The 6,532-nt window shown below is 34.9% G+C and overlaps 1 long non-coding RNA gene across 1 annotated transcript; it reads left to right on the top strand.

Moving 5' to 3' along the window:
* The first annotated feature begins 1,196 nt into the window (after positions 1-1,196).
* LOC132286268 (uncharacterized) lies at positions 1,197-5,237 on the top strand. Its single transcript, XR_009472730.1, has 2 exons — positions 1,197-3,057; positions 4,504-5,237. It is a non-coding gene; the product is annotated as an uncharacterized LOC132286268 (long non-coding RNA).
* The last annotated feature ends 1,295 nt before the right edge of the window (positions 5,238-6,532 follow it).

Below are 6,532 nucleotides of genomic sequence, written 5' to 3'. Positions count from 1 at the left end.
ACCGAGATGCCTATAACTTTTGCACGGTGTGTGTTCGGTGCCAAAAGTTGGGATCAATGTCAAAGAGAGACATGATGCCCTTAACTTCAGTCTTCGTTGTTGTAATCTTTGATGTATGGGGCATAGACTTTATGGGACCATTCCCAATGTCTTATCGCTTTCAATACATCCTCATTGCCGTTGATTATGTTTCAAAAAGGGTTGAGGCTTGTGCTACCAAAACGAATGACCACTACGTGGTAATTGCATTCGTTAAATCAAATATCTTTGCCCGTTTTGGTATGCCAAGGGCTACAATAAGTGATGGAGGAAAACATTTCTGTAATCAATTCTTGAAGCAACTTTTCTTGAAATACTCCGTCACACATAAAGTGGCCATTCCCTACCATCCCCAAACAAGTGGGCAAGTAGAGGTGTCAAATAGGAAAATCAAGCATATTCTTAAGAAAACTGTCAATCCGACCCGAAAAGATTGGTCAAGAAAATTAAACGATGCTTTGTGGGCTTACCGGACAGCTTACAAGACTTCAATAGGCATGTCTCCATATAGACTTATTTATGGGAAACCTTGTCATCTTCCGGTTGAGCTAGAACACAAAGCACTTTGGGTAATAAAAAAGGCTTAACTTTGATCTTAATAAGGCTAGAAAGGACCGTTTGCTCCAACTCAATGAGTTAGAGGAATTGAGAAATGATGCCTATGATAGTTCAAAAATCTACAAGGAAAGAACAAAAGCATTTCATGATAAACATATTGTGAAAAAGTCTCTTGAGGTCGGTCAAAAGGCTTAGTTATTCAACTCTAGGCTCAAATTCTTCCCTGGAAAGCTTTGAACCAAATGGGAAGGCCCTTATCAAATCATCTCCGTCTCACCTCATGGGGCGGTTGAACTTAAAAATCTAAAAGATGAAGGAACCTTCAAAGTAAATGGTCAAAGGCTAAAATCATACATTGATGGACAAACTTTTCAAAGAAATGTGGAATCTGCCCTCTTGCTAGATCCCATTTACTTTGAAGATTGAGAGCATCTCACGTCTTTCTAGCGACGTTAAACACTAGTTGTATCGAGTTTCTCCTTCGTTACATTTTAATTTTCATTTTATTATTATTTTATTTTATTTTAATTTTTCCTTTTGTACATTTATGAATTTTTAAATTCAAAAAGAAAAAAAAGTAACAAAAAAATAATAATAAAATAAAAAAAATTGTAAATGGGTAACGTAGGTTGGTGTTTGATTTTATTTCTATTTTATAATTATTATTTTTATATATATTTCATGTTAGTTTTGCTTTATTCAAAAACATAAAAAAATTTAAAATTAGAAATTTTTTTTTTTTTTAAAAAAAAAAAAAAGGTCGATCCCAAAATAGGTGGGAGATCGATCCCATTTTCTTGGCAGAGAGCAACAAACAAATAGCCTAAGTGGATCGATCCTCCATCCATGTGGATCGATCCTCCATACACGTGGATCAATCCCATTTTACTTGTATTTCCCCTTTCCCATTACACAGTGAAGGGGAAATTTTTTGCCTAAAATTATAAATCCCCGTCAAAGCAGATCGATCGCCCCTTAGCCCTTGAAACAACAAATACATTCCTCTTCTCTGTTCTTTAAAATTTTGCTTCTTTCCCCAAAAACAAAATCTCTAAACCCAATTTCATTGTCCAACCTTAACGGTTGGCTCTTCTCTCCGATCGCATCTGGGTCGTCTTTCCGGCGTCACATCTCTGTTCTTTCAACGGCATCGCAGCTGGGTTCTTCTGGCGAGCTTCCCAGAGATTCACGGCTATTCGCGAATCGGATGTTCTTTCGGCGATTTTGATTTGGCCGACGGTTTTTGAGTTTGTGAATCGCCGTTTTCCTTCCGACGATTTTTATTTGGTTTTCTCTAGCGATCGCGGCTGTTCGTCTTTCCGGCGTCGCGGCTGTTCGCTGTTCCTTCCGGCGATTCAGATCGCGGCTACTTCTTCCAACGGCGATCAAGGCTGGTTCTTCTCCGGCCGCGATTTCTGACGATTAGGTTCTTCGTTTCTTGATTTCCGGCACCGGCTGGATTCTCTTCAGCGATTTTGACTGGGTCTTTCCGGCGAGAATGCGAAACGTCGTTCTCCCGCGATTTTGGCTGGATTTCGACTGGTTCTGCTTCAGATCTCGGTTGGGTCGCGATGGGTCACTGTTCTTCACTGATTTTTCTGGGTTGCGTTTCCTTACGGTGAATTTCTGAATTGCCGTTTTCTTCCGGCTAGCTTTTGAATCGCCGGGTTCTTCTCAAATCGCCATCGCAATTGCTCTCTCTCTGACGAACACGGCTGGGCTCTTCTCGCGGCTGTTCGTAGTTCTTCTCCGGCGTCGCGGCTTGGCTGCTGGGTCTCGCCGGCGATTCTTGGACTGGGTTTACCTAGCGCTGCCGGTTGTCTTCTCTGGCGAGCTTGTGATGTTTTTAAAAAAAAACAAAAAAAAAAAAAAAAAAAATTGAATTGATTTATTTTAAATAAAAAATAATAATAATAAAAATAAATTAATTAATTAAAAAAAAAATTCACTAGCATTCTGTCTCGCTAAAGACGTTAAACTTAGCTCTTTTTATTTATTTATTTTTTTTTATTTTGTAGGTTGTATATACATTTTTTTTTTTTTTGTTTCTTAAAAATAAAAAATAAAAAACAAAATCTTAATTTTCTTTCCATTTATTATTATTTTTTTATTATTATGTATATATATATTTATTTTATTTTAGTATATATTTTTCTTTCTAGTTTAGTATATTTTTCTTTGTGTTAAAAAAAATAATAAATAAAAAAAAAATCAAAAATATGTGTTTCCAGTATGCCCTTCTGATTGGTTAGGAATGTTTTCAGATTTTATCAAGAGTTTCATCTCATATCTCTTTACAATGTATTATATATTATTTTGAATTGTATGAATTGCTTATCCCATGTGATATTTGATGTGAGTTTGCTAGTATGGTTATACAGATAGGTTTTTGCATCCAAGTTTGGGGGAGACATCTTTCCTACTGAATCATTGCCGGACTTCATAGTCTTTACCATCACGGTATACTCTTTCCATTATTTTTCATTATTCTCATTGCACATTGAGGACAATGTACAGTTTAAGTTTGGGGGTAAGGTCATCATGATTCATTATATTTAAGTTAAGCTTTAAATGCATGATGAGATTTGAGATGGGTTTGGCAATGATTTCGAACTTTTGAAGTATAGTTCCTTTGAAAAGTAAGTTGTTAGGGTCTAATACTTCTTGTATGTTCTAGGATGCCATTTAGGGGTAAATTTTTAATTTTTGATATCATGTTTGCTCTTGTGGTACATATTATCTTGTTGGTTGAAAATGCTTTGAGAGTTGATTCTAGAATTCTACACTTGCATTTGCGCACACTAGCATTCAATTTGTGGGGTACATGCTTAGTTGATTATTGTCTTGGTTTTTCCTAATTGAGCTAGTATGCTTTGAAAGCTTTCATTCTTGATAAAATGACCTTGTAAAGAAAAGAAATAAAAGCACTCACCAAAGGTGAAGAAGAAAAAAAAAAAAAAAAAAAAAAAAATTGCATTCTTTTAACATGTCAACTGATTAAAAAAGAATACAAGGAAAGAATGTAAGATGTATGATTAGTTTGAGTTCGTAGCCTAGCCATTCCGAGTCATTACGCCCTTAGGAGTGTCTTTACACTTAACGCCCTAAGACCATCTAGTTTGGGAGTCGTTGGCTCAACGCTTGTTACATGGGGTGATTAGAGAGTTTAAGGACTTGGACATTGCACATGGTCATACATAAATATATATATATATATATATATATATATATATATATATATATAAAAGAATGTTTGATTGAATAACAAGGTTCATTCAATGTCTTGATATCTAGTACTATATCTGTATGCTAGTTTGAAAGTAAGGTTATGCCATTACTTTGATTTGCTAAGATAGCAACACATTTTGATGCCGGTTCACTAAAAAAGGATGATATAATTGATTTAATTTGCATAATTAATTAATTGATGTGTGGAGGACCATTTTTTCTTACATAATGTTGAAATGTTGATAATAGCTTAGAAATGGCAGAAATTTGCATACTTGAGGTAGTCTACTTTCAACACTTTTTAATATGTGTCGTTGCTTCTCAAGTAAGAAAGAGCTTTTAATGTTTATGGGTACCATTTCTGGAAACCCTCACCAGACTTCACTCGTCCACTAGGGGTAACCTAGGGGTTTAAAAGGCTTGTTGCATATGCTAAATACAACCGTGATCCCTAAGAAAGTGGTGTTATCTTTATTTGCTTTATTAGTTCATAGTTGTATATATGTTTGTTTCATTTCCATGCTTTAGTTCATTGTTAGGGACTAGCAATATCTAAGTTCGGGGGCGTGATAACTGCTTAAATGTTGCACATTTCAGCACCTAAGCTAGGGTATTTCAGTCTTTGCATCTATCTTAATTTCATGTTTTAGTCCTAATTTATGTTTATGTGTATTTCAGGGCAATAAAGTTAAAATGAGCTAAAAACGGTCCATTAAAGCCTTTTTGGAGTCAAGCAAAGATATTCAGAAAAAGTTCAGAAAATGACAAAAAGAGGTCGTAGCCCATTGCTCGTATAGTGTGTTTATTCTTCGAAAGCGGTCAATCTCGGGCCTTTGATGATGTTCCCAAAGATGAAGAAGCAAACCAATTAGCCCGGAGCCAAAATGGAGCTAAATAAGGCTTAAAGGAAATTTCCAACTCTGGGGGGATCGATCCCCCAGGGTGGGGGATCGATCCCCCAGGACTTGGCAACATTACAGATTTTTTTTTATTGTTTGGGCTTATTTTGTGAACTATTGGGCTTTAATAGGGTTGTTACTTAAGGCCCAGTGAGCCATTAGATTAGGGTTAGTATTTATTTTATTTAGGTAAATATTATTAGATTATTGATAAAAGTTTTTATATTATTATTCTGTATCGATTTTTTTATTCTCTCTGAAAAACACGAAGAGGAAAAAGCTAGGGTTCTTGAGAAAAACTCAGAGAAGAAGAAGAGGAGCCAGATGAATCAAAGAATGGGGCTTGTTGACATCTTGCATCCATCAACCATGAGTGGCTGATTCTTCAACTTAGGGTTGGATAAACCCTAAGCATGTAACCTAATTCTTAACTCTTGACTTTTAGGGATTAATTTGTGTAATTTATGTTATAGCCTTGATATATATATATATTAATTCTTTCATTTGATTGTCTATGTCAATTTCATATTGTCTTATATGTTTTTGAATGATAATCAATTTCTACACTTGATTTCTTTGTGACTTGAATCTTGTGATTGCTATATATTGTTTTAATTAGATATAATTGTGTTTTGATTTGATGGAAATTGCTTTTATTAGATAGGTTGTACTACAAAATTAGGTTAATGTCTTGTCTAAATAGTTTAATTTCAGGCTTAGTTAGTTTAATTTAAAGTTAATTAATTTAATTGCAATTTAATTCCTAGGTAAGTAGACAATCCATACTAGTGCTTGAAATCCATACTTATTGTCACAATTGCATTACCCTCTAGATTAATGTGTGTTGAAATTGTAACTTAAATTGATGAATCATGCTTTGAATTGGTGAATTACACTACACTTAGTTTAATTATCATTAGGTAGTTGATTCATGCTTGAAATTGATGGTTTATACTTTTTATTGCAATTATTAGCCACATTCTAGATTACACATTTTTATTCCCTAATTAGTTAAAAGTTAATGAGTTAGGGAATGTGCTTAGTGGTGAATCCTTCACCCTAAGTCTCTTTTCAATCTTTTATACTCTACTCTTTATTTGCATTATTAAGTTTAAAATTAGTCTAATCACAAAACCAAACCTTTTTAGCAATTACATAAGCACTAAAGTAGAATTCAATTCTGAAAAACCTATAATTGTTTAGATCTCTTGGGACGATCCCTGCTCACTTCATACTCCATAGTATAAGTGTTTAGTGGTTTTATAAATTCTAAAATATGGTGCCCACTTGACATTATTTCTAAACCTAAAGTGTTGTGCATTATTTTGTGCACACGCTCGGTCACACCAGGTTGCACCGATTCACTATCTTCCTTTGGTAGTTCAACCCTATTGTCCACTTGCTTACCACTTCTCAAGGTGGTGATGGCTTCACTTGAGCTTGGGAAGAACAGCCCGATGTAGAGTTTGCTTCTACACAAAATTGGGCTTTTGGATTCCTCTCGGGTTGACTAAGTAATTTCCCAATTTCTCTTGCATTCAACGCATTAGCTATGGTCCCAATTTGGGATTCTAGCTTTGATATGGATTGAGAGTGGGAATGCAACAAGTTGGTATCCTTCTCTAAACTACCCAAGGCCATCAAAACCTTATCTTCAAATGTAGAATTACTAGAAAGTGCTTGAGGATAATGAAAGCCAACTTGAGAATCATACATTTGAGGATGTGAGAGGTCATTCATTCTTTGATGATGGAAAGAAAAAGAAACAAACCCTTGAGAATCTCCATTTCTTTTATGTGGTGGAATGT

The sequence above is a fragment of the Cornus florida genome, unplaced genomic scaffold (assembly GCF_030987335.1).
Source record: "Cornus florida cultivar Cherokee Brave unplaced genomic scaffold, ASM3098733v1 CherokeeBrave_3.0.0_Hap2_Chr11, whole genome shotgun sequence".
In the NCBI taxonomy this organism is placed as follows: Eukaryota; Viridiplantae; Streptophyta; class Magnoliopsida; order Cornales; family Cornaceae; genus Cornus; species Cornus florida.
This window is presented reverse-complemented; position numbering and strand designations above follow the sequence as displayed.